Below are 17,316 nucleotides of genomic sequence, written 5' to 3'. Positions count from 1 at the left end.
ATCTATTTCTATCTTGGCACCTGAAAGATCTGAAATAACACACATGTTCAGTTGGAAGAATTCTTGTGGAAGGAGGTGGTTGGAGTGTTTTCCTCTTTTTGCCATATCTGCAGTTGATGCTCTGTTCCTGAGCTATACTCTCTCCTTTTACCATATCTGGAAGAATAGAAGTAAAAACTTTGGGGGAGCAGATCCTTTCCTGACTACAAGGATTTGATGATGGCTAGTGGACTTCTCTGTGAGCAGCTGTCTAGGTATCTATGGTTTCTGTGAAGTATTTGGCTACATCTTCCCTCTGATAGCCATCTTGCCTACAACTGTGATGAACGTGACAGTGGGGAAAATCTCTTTCCTTCCATTCCTATTTATCTTTTGATGTCCCTGTCTTCTGAATCTTGAGATCTACGAGTGTGGCTGTGATCCAATTGTGTACACCTTTCAGAAAACATGGTGTTTGTGTGCTGGGGAGTATCAGTGGGGCCTGAGCTTTGCTCTTTTCTACTTGACTTTGCCAGTACCCATCCATTCTTTCAAAATTCTTTTCCTCAAGTTCTGGTAGCAAGCCCTGAGGCTCAGCAAATAAGCAATTAGCAAGCAAGGTGCCAGTCTCCTCTTCCTGTAGTCTCACTGTAACATAGCTATCTGTCTCATGGAGCACCCCCCTCCCCAACAAGGAATGAGGGAGTGAGGGTTTATGTAACAACTCAGGCACCCAGGAACTTGCATCTGACCACAAAATAACTCTTCCTATTCTTCAGCTCATTTTTATCTTTCTTCCCCTAGCAAAGGGACAAGATCTGGGAAAATGAACCATTTTAGTTTGCTTAGATTTCTTTTGGGGGGTGATGCATGTGATAGTTTCACTGAACTTTATCTAAGGCATTTTGAAGTGGGTAAGAGGAGAGCAGGAAAGCTAAGTACAATGAGTATCTTAAGTGGCTATCACAGGTTAAACATGTCTTGCAAATCAGTTATAATGCCAACCTTATGAGTTATGAGGAACTATAACTATTATAAATAAGATAATACATGTGGAGTGTTTAGAATGGTGCCTGAACATATTAAACAATCAGTAATATTGACTATTATTTTTCATTGACTAAAATTTAGATGAAAATAGAAAACAATTTTATTATGTAAAAATCTTATAATGCATATTTCTTTATTTTCCCAGAGAAAACATGAGACTTTGTAAAGCATATTCATTTTGTTCAAAATGGCTAAGGAAAGCACTAAATTGTTTTTATAATTAAAAAAATCATAAAATTCTGGTTAAACTGGGAAATCTTTATTTATTTGTAGCTAGAGGTGTTATAAAATGACATGCATGGACTTTTATGATAGCTGGGACAGAATCCAAAGAAGGCACTGTGGTAAACTTCCTTCAGTGTTATCTGCTTTTTAATGCTGTGCTTCTTTTCCGAATTTCTCCTCAGCCTGCATACTAGAGTATCTCTAGCTCAAAAGTAAATACCTTTTAACTGTGTGAAAATAATGAAGCTTTTGCTACACATAGTGCCCTCTGAAAGAGTCTCTTTCATTCTGTTATGGTCTGTATCACCATGTGTACATCATTTAGCAGCCTGTCATTGCCTTAACTACTCAGCTATGATATCCCACCATGGGTGTATCGTTTGAATTGGGCCACTGTGACTCATCAGGTTGCATTTCCCAGCCCTTTATACATCACTATGCCCAAATGCTAAAGCACATTTTTCCCCCCTCAGTTATCATAATGATGTGAGTTTAAAAATCAGTGATCATTAAAAATTATTTTAGAACAGTTCCATTTATTGAATGCTGCCGGTATTTGTACTTCTAGATAAGCAAACTTTTACAGCAGGGGTTAGCAAACTAGAGCCTACTGCCCGCTTTTATAAGTAAAGTTTACTGGAACACGGCCATACTCATTCCATTATGTATTGTCTATGGCTGCTTTTGTCTATGGAGTTTAGTAGTCATGATACCAGCCATATGGTCCTCAAGTCTCAAATACTTCCTATTTGGTCCTTTAAAGAAAAATCTTGTTGGTTTTTTTATTTTTTATTTTTTATTTTTTTTTAGAATGCACCTGCAGCATATGTAAGTTCCCAGGCCAGGGGTCAAATCAGAGCTGCAGTTGGGGCTTATTCCATGGCCTTAGCAACACTGGATCTGAGCTGCATCTATGACCTATGCTGCAGCTTGTGGCAATGCCACATCCTAAATCCACTGAGAATCTACCTCTCCCTGTCCCATATTCCCATTACAAGTTCATTCTCAGGAATGTGGCCTTTAAGACCCAGCTCCCTCCTTCTTTTGGGATTATATTAATGTGTGTCACTATCAGTTTGAATGGGGAGGATGGTGTGATTTTCCATTTCATCTATATTTGCCTCAAGTTGGCAGGCTTTCCTCTCAGCTTTGGGACTTAGCAAATCCATGCTCTTTTAATATTAATAATCTACCTAGCAGGGGACAGCTTTTGAAGTCTACTTGAATTTGCAGTTGCTGAGGCTCATATTTCCTTCAGAGTTTTCTTTACCTATTGATTGAGAATAGCAAGACTTCTCACTGTCTCTTTCATGTGTCTTATCTTCTACTTCATATTTTCCTTTTGTCTCTCTTGGACAGTGTTATGTAAATTTTTAAAAAAATCTCTACTTTCCAGTTCACTAAATCTCTCAACAGCTGAGTCTATAACTGTTTCTTTTTTATTGTTATTTTTTCCATTTCTAGGATGTTTATTTGCTTCTCTTTTATATCTACTTGGCCAATTCTAATAGTCTCTTGTGCCTTTTCAATGTTTTAATACTCCTTTTTATTTTTTGAAACACATTAAACAAATTTAATATTTTGGGTCTAATTATTTCAGTAACTATTCCTTATTGTCTTAATCTGCTTTTTGGATGCCAGCTTTCACTCTTCATGATTTGCTTCCTTCTCGGTTTGATAATTTTGATTGCGAACTTACATATATTAGAACTTCATTTCTGAGAATTTTCTTCGAGTCTGTGCCCCAAATTAATTTCTTTAGAGCAGAGGAGATTTTTCTGCCAGGTTTCTGGGAACACTATCAATTAAGAGTCACTATAATTATCTTTGGTTTAGGGTTTTAAATACATGAGCAGTGAGACTTTTGGCTCTCAAACTATGAGAATGCAGATGTATGTGAGGATTTCATTGGAGACATTTATTTTTCTATTTTCTTTTCACACAAAGGTAAGGCTGAGAGGGTTAAGGCTGAGAGAGATGGTATCTCCATGACTCTCTTTTAGGGAGAGGTTGTTTCTAGTTCACTCACTGAGAAAATTGTCTTGGTGGTCCTGACTTTATGCTGAGTCTCCTGTTTCCTGCCAGTGGCTCATTAAAATTTGGATTTTAGGCCATCAAAAATCAGTAAGTGCCTCCAAGGAAAAGTTTGAGTCTGGCACTAACTTAACTTTTTGTGTGTTGTTGACCTCTGAATAATTCTATTCCTTTCCACTAGTTATACATTCAAAATTTTGTCACATTAAGAAAAATCTTTCCTAGAATTTTCTGGTATGCTGTTCTAGAAGGAGTTTCTCTTAGCGTTTATACAGCCATATTTTCAGAAATGTCAATTTATTTAAGAAGACTCTTTTTATCTATTCTCATATGTTTGTCTCTCATCCTTCTTTCTCCACATCTTTTGCATTTTTCCTTTAATCCTCTTTTTTCCATTGTCACCCACTACACCTTACACTTAAGACTACTGCAAGGACCTCCAGTATGTACCCTCCACTCACCATCTCACTTTCCAATTTATCCTGCATGTGCTAGGGAGAAATCTACTTAGACAAATGAAATGCAAAATAATCATCAACTGAATTTTGTATCAGCATCTTGGAAAAGAGTTTAGAAAAAAATTATCAGCAATTCAAGGAAAGGAGCTTTATTGTTGGAGGAAACCTGTAAGTAAATATATATAAATATGACAATCAGATAAGCACTGTTGCAAGGTGCAAGAGGCAGGTCCAAGAGGCTGTCTCTGGAAAGAGAGAGAAAGGAGAGATAAAAGATGACTGGATAGAGTAATGGGGTGCTGAAGGACTTTACAGAAAATGTAGTGTCTCACTTATGTCTTGAAGTAGTTGTTATCCAGGTGAAAAGAGGATAAGGAAAGGTATTCTGGGAAAAGAAACCATGGTTTACTTAGAGACAGGGCAGTTGAGAAGTGTAGAATGTAGGACATTCCAGTGGTAGAAGATATAGTTACAATTTAGATTTCTGTTCTGCAGAAATACATAACAAGAACAACACTTATCCAGTTCTTTCCTACGTTTTATTATAATTCACCAACCAACCATTTGAAGTTGCTTCATCAGTCACATAGTTCATGCTCTATCTGAGATATAAATTTTCTCACTACATCTTTCCCATTGGATTTTTAGTCCCATATTGAAGATATGTGTGGACTGTGTGGGGCAGTTACTAATACAAGACTCAGGAGTCAGATTGCCTGGGTTCAAATGTTATTAGCTCACTACTGTGTATGGCAGGTCATGGCCAGACCAGCTACACTGAAGAATTAAGTTGGCACATTAGCCAAGCAAGAGCCAAAATATGGAAATAATTAGATTTGGTAACAGTGTCTCAATGAGAAATTATGAATCTGGAGCTTCTAAATGAGGTGGTTCTCTTCCAGGCTAAAAAGAAATAAAGGGCAAGTATGGTATTACAGAGTCTTCCAGTCTGGAGGGTCTCCATACCATATGAGCAGCTAAAACTTTTCCACTTTAATTATGCTTCCTTGAGAAATAAAGTCATCACTAGAGAGAATTACCTCCTTCCTAATTTGCTCTTATGTGTATTATTATTATTTTTTTTTTGAATAGCTTGCTAGTTGAAGCAATAGTAAAACAGCAGGAATGCTACTCTTGCCTCACCCAGAGTTATCAGTTTTGCCAGTCTGAATCTAGACCAACCTTCACATGGCTTATCACTTAAAAACTATGATTTGTTCATCTGTAAAATGGGACTGATTTGAGGATTAAATGAGATAATGATTGCAAAGTCCTTGATAGTGTCTGGCTCATAGGAAGTATGAGTTAAGATTGGCATTATTAAGTCACTAAGGTATCATAGCTGTTAACTCTACATCATATTTTTTTTCAAAAAATTTTGTGGAATGAGTCAATTTACTCCCTCACAGCTATTCTCTTCGCATGTTATATTTATATAATTTAACTTGTCTACACAAAATCTGCTCCCTCAGTCTTTCCCATTTTAGTTCATGGCCTTCCATCTGTCTGTTTGATTAGACTAAAAGTCTTAGACTCAGTATCAGCTCTCCTCTTTCTCTGATATCCCAAGTCTAATCTATTACCCTTCCTATTACACCTCATTCAAGCCACTGCAATGTCTCTCCTGTTTTACTGCAGTAGCCTCCTAATTCGTCTCCGAGTTTCTGTCCTTAGCTCCATTTAATTTATGTTCAATGCAGTATACTTGGCCATTCCAAGTGCATGTTGTGTTTACATTTGACCAGCGTGTCAATTATGTCCTCATTCATGGAAGGCATTAATAAAAATATTTAGCAGATCGGATTAGAGAACTAAGACTTTGGGTTCACCCCTAGAGATATTTAGATAAGACTAAGACTATACATCGTTTCAAATACATGTATTTCTGCATCCTACAGTTATCAAAGTTGTTCCTTTCAAGATGAGGAAACTCAGAAAGGTTAAATAAATTGCTCAAGGACATGTGGTTTCTAAGCAGCAGATGTGGATCTGGACTTCTGGTCCAAGGACTCTCCCAGTATTACATAATACTTAAGCATTTTTGTCTCCTACAATGCCAAGCACAGTGTTTTTTAAGTCTTCAATGAATGTATTTTTATTGCTGATTAATATGCCTTGCCTTTGTTGTCCTGCAAAGTAAATACTCATTTAGACTTGTGGTTCTCAACCTAGGGCAATTTTGCCTCCAGGGTACATTTGCAAATGCATGGAGATATATATATATATATATATACATATATATATATATATCCATATATATATATATATCCATATATATATAATTTTTATTATTGAAGTATAGTTGACTTACAATGTTGTGTTAGTTTCCGGTGTACATCAAAGTGATTCAGTTATACACACACACACACACACACACACACATTGTCTTTCATTTTCTTTTCCAGTATGACTTATTACAGGATATTGAATATAGCTCCCTGTGTTAGGACCTTGTTGTTTATCTGTTTTTATGTATGTAGCTTGTATCTGCTAATCCCTAACTCCTATATCATCCCTCCTCTTCCCCCTTTCCCCTTTGGTAACTCTAAGTTTGTTTTCTGTAAGTCAATTTCTGTTTTATAAATAAGTTTATCATATTTTATATAAACTAAAGTGATATTATAATATCACTTTATAGTATTTGTCTTTCTCTGTCTGCCTTATTTAATTTAGTATGATAATCTCTAAGGCCATCCATGTTGCTGAAAATGGTATTATTTCATTCTTTTCTATGGTTAAGTAGTATTCAACCATATATATATACACACACAAACACCACATCTTCTTTATTCATTCATCTGTTGATGGACATGTAGGTTGTTTTCATGTCTTGGCTGTTGTAAATAGTGCTGCAGTGAACATGGGGTGCATGTGTCTTTTTAAATTAGAGATTTCTCTTGATATATGCCCAGGAGTGGGATTGCTGGATCATATAATAACTCTATTTTCAGTGTTTTAAGGAACCTCCACACTACTTTGCATAGTGGCTGCACCAATATACATTTCTACCAACTGTATAGGAAGGTTCCTTTTTCTCCACATCCTCTCCAGCATTTATTATCTGTAGACTTTTTGATGATGACCATTCTGACTGGTGTGGAGTGATACCCCACTGAGTTTTGATTTGCATTTCTCTGATAATTAGTGATGCTAAACATCCTTTCCTGTGCCTATTAGCCATATGTATGACTTCTTACAAGACATGTCTATTTATATCTTCTGCCCTTTTTTTTTTAATGGCTGTACCTGTAGTATATGGAAGTTTCCAGGCTAGGGCTCAAATAGGAGCTACAGCTGAGGCCTATGCCATAGCCACAGCAATGCCAGATCTGAACCACATTTGCAACCTATGCCACAGTTTGTGGCAATGTTGGATCCTTAACCCTCTGAGCGAGACCAGGGATTGAACCTGCATCCTTAAGGAGACTATGTCAGGTTCTTATCCTGCTGAGCTACAATGGTAATTCCCAAGTTGTTTGTTTTTTTTTGTTATTGATCTGTATGTGTTGTTTTTATATTTTGGAAATTAAATCCTAATCAGTGTAATCATTTGCAAATATTTTCTTCCAGTGTGTAGATTCTCTTTTGTTTTGTTTATGGTTTCCTTTACTGTACAAAAATTTGTAAACTTGATTAGGTCCAATTTATTTTTGCTTTTATTTTTATTGCTTTGGTAGACCGACCTAAGAAAATATTTCTACAATTTATGTCAGAGAATATTTTGCCTATGTTCTTTTATAGGAGTTTTATGGTATCTTGCCTTATATTTAAGTCTTTAAGCCATTTTGAGTTTATTTTTGTGTATGGTGTAAGGCAATGTTCTAACTTCATTGATTATATCAATGTGGCTGTCCACCTTTCTCAGCACCATGTGCTGAAGAGACTGTCTTTTCCCAGTGTATATTCTTGTCTCCTTTATCAAAGATTAATTGACTGTTAGTGTGTGGGTTTATTTCTGGGATCTCTATTCTGTTCCATTGATCCATATGTCTGTATTCGTGCCAATACCATGCTATTTTAAGTACTGTAGCTTTGTAGTATAGTTTGAAGTCTGGGTGGGTTATACCTCTAGCTTTGTTCTTTTTTCCTCAGTATTATTTTGGCAATTCTTGGTCTTTTATGGATCCATATAAATTTTAAGATTATTTATTCTAGTTCTGTGGAAAAATGCCATAGGTAATTTGATAGGGATTGCATTAAATCTATAGATTGCTTTGGGTAGTATGGCCATTTAAACAGTATTAATTCTTCCAATCCAAGAGCAAGGGATGTCTTTCCATGTCTTTAAATCATCTTCAGTTTCTTTACTGAAGAAACTGATGTTTTATAGTTCTCAGCATATAAGTCTTTCACCTTCTTGTTCAGGCTAATTCCTAAGTACTTTATTTATTTATTTATTGATGTGATGGTTTCTTTTGCTGTGCAAAAGCTTGTAAGTTTGATCAGGCACCATTTGTTTATTTTTGCTTTTATTGCTATTGCCTTGGGAGACTGACCTAAGAAAATATTGCTATGATTAATGTCAGAGAATGTTTTGCCTGTGTTCTCTTCTAAGAGTTTTATGGTGTCATGTCTTATATTCAAGTCTAAGCCATTTTGAGTTTTGCGTAGGGTGTGAAGGAGTGTTCTAAATTCACTTATTTACATGTGGCTGTACAGCTTTCCCAATGCTGCTTGCTGAAGAGACTGTCTTTTCTTCATTGTATATTCTTCAGTCCTTTTGGAGACATTTTTGATTGTCACAAAAGGGACATGCTAATAGCACCTAGTGGGTAGAAGCCAAGGATACTGCTAAGCATCCTGTAGTACACAGAATGCCTCCCACACAAAGAATTATCTGGCCCAAAATGTGCTGAGATGAGAAACCCTGACTTAGAACTTAGCTTATTGATTTATAAACAGTTAAGAGAAGGTGGTCTGAATGGGCACCAAAGCGAGCTGATCTTTCTTTCTCTCTGGTTTCCATGTTAACAGACCTAGCCTTTAAATAAAACAAAAGAACACTTGAGCTTAAAAACTCATACATGAAAATAAAACCTTGTAGCCTAGTTGCTTTTAGTACCTGAGGTTCTTGGACTTATATTGAGAGGTGATAGCCAAGTAACAGCCACCCTCCTCAGCTGGGATAAAGAAAGTTGTACTTATTACATATTCATGTTTTTAATGGCATTCTTCACTTAAGAGATTCAGGGCACATCATTAATTAAAGCAATGAATTCCCCAGAAACAACACTAATTAAACCTCGAAATCAAAACAGCATATAAAAACAGACCTCATTTTTTCTATCTAAACTGAAACACTGAGAAAAATCATTCAGCTTCACCAGGCCAAGTGGGGAGTAGGATTTTTCAAGAAGGCAGACCAGCCTTCAAAATAACTGGAAAAACAAGTGTATATATCTACTTCATAGATTAGAAAACCGAGGCTCAGAAGAATAAGATAATTGATCATCACTCAGTAAATAGTACTGTCAGAGTATAAACCCAAGCATTCTCATGTCCAAGAACCTCTGCTTTTACTTATTGCTGTCTAATACAGAAGATTACAGCACCGACCTCGTTCTGCCTTATGCTATATGTAGTTCCTTCTTTCATTTGCACACTGGGACAGTTTGGAGGAACACAAAGTCCAAAGAAACATTTTTTTTTTGCGGTTAAGGAGACTATACTCTAGTGTGAAAAATAGACAAGCAAGTCAACAATTGTAATGCAGAGTAATAAAGTGTTTTCCTTGAGGTATAAAAGTGATACTCAGGTGCCACGGGGGACATCAAAACCAGTGGGAGTGGGGATAGTCGGGGGATGCTTGCAGGTCTACCACTCCTTTGAGATGAACGTTTAAGGAAGAATGGATGTCAATTAGGAAAACTGTCTGAGGACATGGAAAAGATGAACTCAAAAAGCGGTGAGTAATTCATTTAGACTGGAGAGAGGGGACCATGTGAGGCTTTGCAGGAGGAGCTGGAGAGGTAGTCTGGGGTCAGGTCTTGCAGGGTGTTTGAATCATAATAAGTGGTTTGGAATTGATCCTGAGTGCCATGAAAAACCACCGTGGAATTTTTATCAGAGAAATGACTTAATCAGAGATGGTTTGTACTTATATGGATTGTGGAGGAAAGAAAGGCAGGGTAGGGCATTGTGGGGGAATGAGAGATTGTGGGCAGGGGCACAAAAAGGGAAGCTGCAGTGACCCAGGTACAAAGGGAGGAGAGTGGACTGGGGCACCTGCAAGGGAAAATGGAAAGGATGAAATGAGACCCCCAGATTTGAAACAGGTCCTTTGACTGCCATGGGGACTGACTAGTGGCAGGCTTATCTGCTCTGTTGACTTTTGACTTTGACCCTTCCTCAGGGAACCTTTATTGGCTGTGTTGTCTTTTGAAAAAGAAAAAGAAGATCACATGTGAAATGAATCACAAAGAGCTATGACCAAGAAAGAGAGCTGACCAAGGGACCTGAGGGAGGTCAAGAAGGGAGAGAGAGATGTTACCTTTTTCTTTTCATTTTAAGTCTTGTGTCCTTTTTCCTGCTCCAGTCTTTCTCATGCCTTCTCACTTATCAGGAGAGCCCAGAGCTAAACATTAAATGGTGTTGAAACTGCAGCACAATTTAACTCTAGAATGTGGTCATTGCTAAACTGGGGCTTTTGGAAAAGAACTCCTTCTTGATTCAAATCACACTGCATGGCAGAGGGGTGGATTCAGAGGAACTCAGCTTTTGCTTTCATGGTGTTCCTTGAAAAAGCTTAAGTACTGCTTGTGAACAGTATCTATGTTTTTCCATTGATAAGTCGCTATTAGTTTGAATCCAGGCCTGTGAAGTTGCTGTGATGCTAATGACCTTTTGTTTGTAAAAGAGCTCAATATTCTCAAATTATGCAATCCCCATTGCCAAAATGCTTTCAGGTGGCCTTTTAAGGAAAATAAAGAAAAATGGCACATAAATTCACATCCATTTTTCTAATGTAAATGCCATTTTATTAAAAATAGAGTCTATAACAGGGCAATCATAATTTAAATTAGTGTGTCTTCAAATAATACTTGTTATTGCCAATTATTTTTTCATATAATATAAAATTTCTGGGTTCATAAATGACATTCTTTTCCTATTCAGGAAAAGCCATGCTCAGCAATGTGTTATTCATGACTTAATTATTCTATAGATGCTTCATTCATATGCATGCAGATATATCTGGCAGCATTGCATTTTAATGAAGATGCTGAAAGGCAGCAGGCTATAATTTCTAACAGAGAATTCTGTCAGGATTGAACAATAGCAGCTCCTCCAGAGGACTAGGAAATAGCGTAGCCCAGAAAGAAAATTAAAAACCCACTGAAATATTTTAATTACAATCTTCGTTAGTGAAATCTTGAAATCCTTTTGCACATCCAGAGCTTCTATAGTTTAGGAGATATTTTTGTTGTTTTTAAGAGAATAATTTTGAGGAAGGGGAATATTTTCAAGATTCCATGAGTTGAGATACAACCAGTCCTTAGGGAGCACAGGCCTGGTCCTCCTGCACCTCCTTACTTTGACTTTTTTTATTGAATTAGTAGTGTCAAAATGACCAATTAAGTCAACCTTGCAAGAGATAATGAAAGGAAGAGGAGAGGAGATTAATTTCGGGATATATATATATATATATATATATATAAAATATATATGTAAGATTATATATACATGTAATATTTTAGCACTGCAAATATATATATAAATATATATAAAACTACAGGTTTTTTATATATGTAATATATATAATGTAAGATTATATATATATATATATATATATACGTAAGATTATATATACATGTAAGATTTTAGCACTGCAAAATGCACCTCAAATTTCCATCCCTTGAACCTCCAAAAGTTTGGCCTGACTAGAAACAACTAGGACCTATTTTAACTGTAGAGACTGCCACAATTTTGTTATTGTGTCTCTCTTTCTCATCTTTCTAGAGAGGAAGAAATGTCAGAAAAATGATAGATTTGTCAAAAGCACTTGAAGTCGGCTAAGTAAATCATGAAACAGGTCATAATTCTACCTACTCTCTTATAGAATAAAAGCCACATAGAAACTTGTCAGTATCATGTTCCGGTATTTTAGGAGAGCTGTGAATATGCGTCAGGTGATAGGGCATTTTAGGCATCTAGAAAGGTACAGGCATTTTACGGAAGGGTGGTGAACACGAGACACAGCTGTCTATGCACTAGCTTGGGTTTCCTCCTGCTGTACTGAGATGCTCATGTCTGGTCATCAGTGTTCTTTGTGTCTTTGAATCTAGTGCACAATTTTCTGTCTTCCTTGAAGACCCCCTCCCCACCCCCAGTAGAATTCAACACAGATGGCACCTTTCTTTCTTCAAACATGCTTCTCTTGGGACTCTTAAGACACAATATACTCCTGCTTTTCAGACTTCTTGTCCTTTCCTTCCTTTTTCTTTGTTTCGTGTTGGCCTTTGATAAGCAGAATTTAAAATTTTTTGCATGCTTGAATTTTCAATCCTTTTTTGTATTTGAGGAATGAACTCCTTACCTCAGGTTCATGAAGTCCTTCTAAAATGTATTTTTTCTATCTGCTTGCCATATTTTGAGGTAGAGATCCAACCTTTTTTGTGGTCTATATGTATGACCATTTGTCCCAGAATTACTCATTGGATAGATCCTCCATTCACCAAGAATCTGCAAAGCCAGCCCTGTCATGAATCAAAGACATATAAATATAGGACCATGTATTAGTTGTCTATTGCTGCATAACAAATAAACACAAAATTTTCAGGTTAAAAAAAAAAAAAAAAACACCCATTTTTTATCTTATAGTTCTGTAGGTCAGGAGTCCAGGCAGGCTCAGCTGGACTCAAAGTTGAAATCTAGGTGTGGCTGTACTGGGCTCTTATAATCTGGAGGTTGTGGAGAACAATCTGCTTTCAAACTCATGCAGTTTGCTGGTAGAACTCAGTTTCCTGAGGCTATAAGAGTGAAGTCTCCATTTCCTTGACTGTTAGCCTGGGGGCTACTCTTCAGCAGCTTGAGGCCACAGACATCCCTTGGCCTGTGCCCCCTCCACCATCAAAGCCAGCAATTCCATGTGAAATTTCTTCTTAACCTTCCAAACTCTGAGTTTCTCTTCTTTTACCAACCAAAGAAAATTTTTACTTTTTTTTTTTGGTCTTTTTAGGGCTGCACTCAAAGCACATGGAAGTTCCCAGGCTGGGGTTGTATTGGAGCTGTAGTTGCCAGCCCTATGCCATAGCCACAGCAATGAGAGATCCAAGCTGTGTCTTTACCCTACACCACAGCTCACGCCAATGCTGGATCCTTAGCTCACTGAGCAAGACCAGGGATTGAACCCAAGTCCTTATCGATACTAGTCAGGTTCGTTACCATTGAGCCACAATGGGAATTCCAAAATTTTTTACTTTTAAAGGGCTCATTTGATTAGACCAGGCCTACCTAGATAATATTCATTTTTTCAAATAATGTAACAAAAGCATTGGAAGGACATTTGTCATACACTACCTCAAAGGGTAGAGTACTACAGAAGGAAAAGGGTCACTGGGAGTCATTCCTAAAATTCTGCCTACACAATCTGTTTGTAATCTTTCTAACCTCTACCATTGGCTTATTTCTGTGCCAATATCTACAATGTCAAATCGTGTTCCATCAGGATCCCACTCATATTTTGTTTGGAAGTTCATTGGATTTATAATACAATGTTTTTGATATTGAATCTTTTTATTAAAAAATATATAACTCCTCATTCATGTTTGTTCATAAGTCTTGTATGTATCTTCCTTTTTCACCTGTCATGAAGAAACATTACAATGACCTCTAGCCCAAAGCTAAAATTCTGAATGTGAGATGGGACTTCTGGAAAGGTCGAGTGTGGAGGTAGGCAAATTTTCTCCCAAAAAGCAAATGTAAAACCAGATAAAGCTGTTAAAAACAGCGACTTCAGGATTTTGGAAATTAACTAAAGGCATCTATCTAACTGAGAAGTATTTATTCAAGAAAAACTAAGCCTCTATAAGAATAGTGAGTCTGTGGAATTTTATCCTGAGGCTTCTGCTATTCCTTACCCCAGCTCAGCTGTTTGGTAATTCTATTAGGGCAGGGCAAGCTGTGAGGAATGTCAGCCTTTTTACTGTGGTGGCGGGGAGGGGGTGGCTTGCTCTGGCGTGAAGCATAGATACAAAAAGGGCGTTGTAAAAATGATAGCTTGAAAACCCAGGAATAATAGCAAATAATTTAAGAAGTCTTCCTGAGGTCACAATGCTGCTTGGGGAATCAAGAAACTGACGGACCAGATAGAAAAGTAAAAGGGAAATCCAGAGATTGAGAGAGTGATAGTAGGCTTTGTAAGTGTCCACCTAGCCCTGGTGATTTGGAAGCAAATGTATACATGCACAAGGATATGTACCCCTAAGAGGAAGATCAGATAGGGTCCCTGGATATCTGCTTGTTCCTGACGGATGTGAAGCCTTGAGTATGCAGAAAGAATATGCTGGAGCAGACTGTAAACTGCCTGAAATTTCATGACATTCCCCAAACACACGCAGCACTATTGGCCAAGGGTAGAAACCTTACTGGTTCAAGATGCTTATGTATAGCCTCTAATCAGTCACTGGCTGACCATTAAATTATGCTGACTGTTAGAGAGTCAGGCTTAAAAATAAAACAAAAATACATTAAAAAAAAAATCTTGAGCAAAAACATCAGTGGCAGCACACTGCTGGGAAGACAAACTCTACATAGTTAATCTAGGCAAGTCATTAGAGAAACAAAAAAATCAGCAACAACTACCCCTGGAGGGGAGAAGAATCCAGAGTTGCTGCAATATATTACTTTAAAATTTCTGATTTAAAAAATTACATGAAAAAAAAAAAAAAGCTTAGGAAAGTATCACCATACATACACAGGGAGAAAAGTGAAAAGATTTTGGGACATGTGACCCCAAAATATACCACCTTTGCATATTGATTATCTTGAGTTAAAATCATGGGTATAAGAAGTATTTGATTTCCTTTTTCTTTTCTGAAAGCAAAAGTTAAAACTCCTATGTAAGAGCTTCCCTCTCTGTGCTGAGACGAAAAAAAGTTCATATCACGAGAAATGAGAGTCAAGGCCAGGAGAATTCTGTCCTAACAGACTTTGTTAGAATAACTCTTATCTTCCCTTGGTCTCTTCATTTTAATTGTGTTTCCACAATTAACACTCTTTGTTTAACTCAGTATATAAGCACTGAAGTTTTACCACTTCTTTGGATCTTCATTTCCTTATAAGGCTCCCATTTCATGTCAAACTAATATTTTTCTGTTTTGAGTACTCTTTTCTGTTGATCCCCTACCTCCCAGAGATAGTCACTGTTGTCCTTTGTCTCTGTTTCTGTGTCACTTGTCATAAAGACACGATTCATAGAGTAAAACAGAGGCATAGGTCTGATACGTGTGTTGTTCAAGCTGGCCTTCCAGCCTGATTAATTTACAGTTCTCACTAGATCGGCATCTGTTTAGACAAACTTTGCTGTGGGTCACACATGAAAGCAACAATAACAACAACAACTGGATTAGAGTCTCTTTTCATCTTATTTTATGTCCTGAGACCTTGGCTTTGTGACCAGTGAGAATATTCCCTGTGGTCTCTGCCAATCGGGGGTCATAGGTTGTTGGGCTTGCCTCGGGTGACCAGCCCACCACAGGCTGGGAACCCAAGACAAGAATGACTTGTAGCGTTCTCTCTGTGCAACCATGACTGCTTTCAGAGGAGTTTGTCTTAAAGAACTCCAGTCCATAAGGGGCCTTTGTTGTCTCAACCTTCATTTTCACATTTCACATTCTCACATTTCTCTAGCACTGGGAAAGCCCTAGGCTAATATTGCCTACCCTGCGTCACAAGCTAGTAGGTCTGTGACTGGAGAAACTGCAAATTCTTGTGGGAGACTGGAGTCACGATGTCCACAAACACTGTTCTTACTGCCTATGACAATGAAGGTCTTCTCTTTCTTAGGCTAACTCTAGGAGTGGACTTTTCGGAGTCATGTGCACTGCATCTTCTAAACTTGCTTTGGGGGTGCATCTTGTGTCCATGCCTGGAAAGTTACCATTTCATCTTTCCGTTAAAAGATTTGTTGGATTGAGTTGCTATGAAATGAATATGTGCTTAAAGATCCTATTTGGCAATGACCAGATGACAGATCCTTTGAATTGGAAAAACTTCTTTATTCAAAAAAAATTTAGAGAACTCTCATCCTAAACAAATATTCTGCCAGTTTCTATGGGAAGATCAAATGTAAAAGAGGACACAAAGGATTGTAATAGCTAACCTTAGCGACTCCCTTAAAAACATTAAAGAACAGAAACAGACTTAAACAAAAGTTAAAATCCACTGTAAAATTTCCTTATCTACCCACCTATACTCCTTTTACCACCCTTTCCCCTCCTTGTCCTTCCAGAAGATCTACTGGATCTGTGGACCCCTCCTCCTCAAAAATCTGGCCCCATCTCTTCAGCATATTCTTTCAACTTCATCCCCAAACTTCAACTTTTCCCCTCCCCAATCCCTTAAACACCCAGCTGCCTGCTTTAACTTACCTTTCTCTGCAAGATTTGCAGAAAGCACTCTGGCCTGATCTTCAGGCCTGGAACATACAGGTTATGTGTGTAAATAAATCTGGCACAGGCTCCAGGAACTCAGAGCCGGGATCGTTTTGCCGTACTTTACAACTCCTCTTACTTCCCTGGGCTCCGTAACCAACTTCAGTCAGCTTTACATCTTCCTATGCGGTGCCCCCTGAAGAGGCATGCTGCCACTGCCCCCCAGCACAGAATTCAGGTTCCCTGACAGCATCAGATCGCTTAAGTTCCAAAGCCTTTTTGCTGCCACTTTCCTGAACGTCTATCAAATTTAGAAAAGAGTTAGATAAGTGGCCTTTCACAATCCCACTCTCAGGACTTGGACTGGCTCTTAAAGGATATTCTTCCCACCCTTGATTATACTGTAGTTATCAGACAGGCCAGATGGCCTCATGGGGAAATTGTCCCTCCAGCCTCCCCCAGAGAAAACAGGTCACCAGAATCTCCCAGGTCCTCCTGCAAATAACTGGAAATGGCCCAGCTGCGCCATCATTCAGGGCCTGATGTGGGGATAATTGAGGCCTTTCCCTCTAAGGTAAATTGGTCTAAGGTTGAATTATGTCCTCAGAGGAAGAGGAACATCCTAAAACTTGGGTGGAACACTTTATGCAGACTTTGCAAAGGTACACTGCAGTAAACCTTGAGGCCTAAAACCTAGAAATCTTTTCATTTATGCCTTGGTTGTAAATCTTCTCTCTGATATAGAGAGATAAACCCCAAATATTGTCATTGGCTGGGCAGGTCAGTCTCTAACCATCACTATGGAAGAAACTATATAGTTCTTTGAAAATAGCGTGCAGGAAAACAAGACAAAAAAAGATATTAAAAGTAATAGATTTGATGTGCATATCGAGTCTTTACAAAAACAAAAATGATGACTCTAAGGGTAACTCAAAGTCCACTCATTTTTTTCATCAACTACATAGCCTTCCCTGTTTGGC

General features: G+C 37.8%; 2 long non-coding RNA genes across 6 annotated transcripts in view; one reads left to right on the top strand and one right to left on the bottom strand.

The window, feature by feature from the left end:
- Positions 1 to 17,316, bottom strand: part of LOC146402867 (uncharacterized) — a 156,906-nt gene that overhangs the window by 93,538 nt on the left and 46,052 nt on the right. For 2 of the 4 annotated variants that reach the window (XR_014808008.1, XR_014808009.1), the window contains exon 2: positions 12,280 to 12,439. This is a non-coding gene — a long non-coding RNA (uncharacterized LOC146402867). Of the gene's footprint in view, positions 1 to 12,279; positions 12,440 to 17,316 lie in introns of those variants that run through there. The other 2 variants (XR_014808007.1, XR_014808010.1) reach the window with 2 other exon arrangements.
- The window catches only part of LOC106509878 (uncharacterized), a 131,986-nt gene that overhangs the window by 68,620 nt on the left and 46,050 nt on the right, over positions 1 to 17,316 (top strand). The window lies entirely within an intron of this gene.

The sequence above is a fragment of the Sus scrofa genome, chromosome 6 (genome assembly GCF_054392235.1).
Source record: "Sus scrofa isolate SSC_HxYL_T2T_F1_AM1 chromosome 6, Sscrofa_HxYL_maternal_Yorkshire_Landrace_v2.0, whole genome shotgun sequence".
Classification (NCBI taxonomy): domain Eukaryota; kingdom Metazoa; phylum Chordata; class Mammalia; order Artiodactyla; family Suidae; genus Sus; species Sus scrofa.
This window is presented reverse-complemented; position numbering and strand designations above follow the sequence as displayed.